This window comes from Austrofundulus limnaeus, unplaced genomic scaffold (genome assembly GCF_001266775.1).
Source record: "Austrofundulus limnaeus strain Quisiro unplaced genomic scaffold, Austrofundulus_limnaeus-1.0 Scaffold883, whole genome shotgun sequence".
NCBI lineage: Eukaryota > Metazoa > Chordata > Actinopteri > Cyprinodontiformes > Rivulidae > Austrofundulus > Austrofundulus limnaeus.
The window spans coordinates 61,152-61,586 of record NW_013953285.1 but is presented as its reverse complement, the minus strand read 5'-3'; positions in this window follow the sequence as shown (position 1 = coordinate 61,586).

Sequence of the window (435 nt, the reverse complement as noted above, 5' to 3'; positions counted from 1 at the left end):
AATAAATAGTAAAGTTCATTGATGAGCTGAGGGGACTGATTGGTTGCAAAGCATGGTTACTGACGCACGAGAGGAAAACCATTGAGAAATTAACTTGAGAAAACGGTCCTCATTATTTTGTGTTGCAATAATGACATAATATGAAAGGTTTAGATACTTTTATACTGAATGTTTTTATAATCAGTGTGGAATCATTTTACTATATTCTACTGAGATCAACCACTGCAGTGTACCACTGTGCTACGGTTTTTATAAAGCGTTTAGTTAACACATGTCCTGCACCAAACTGGTTTCATATTACAGCTGGTGAGGAACTGACACACTGTAACTACCACCGGCATGACATGAGTCTGAAGAAAACAACGGTAAAACAGAGGGGTTGCATCTGGCCAAACTTTACATGTTGTAAAATAAATGTTCAAGACAGACAAATGG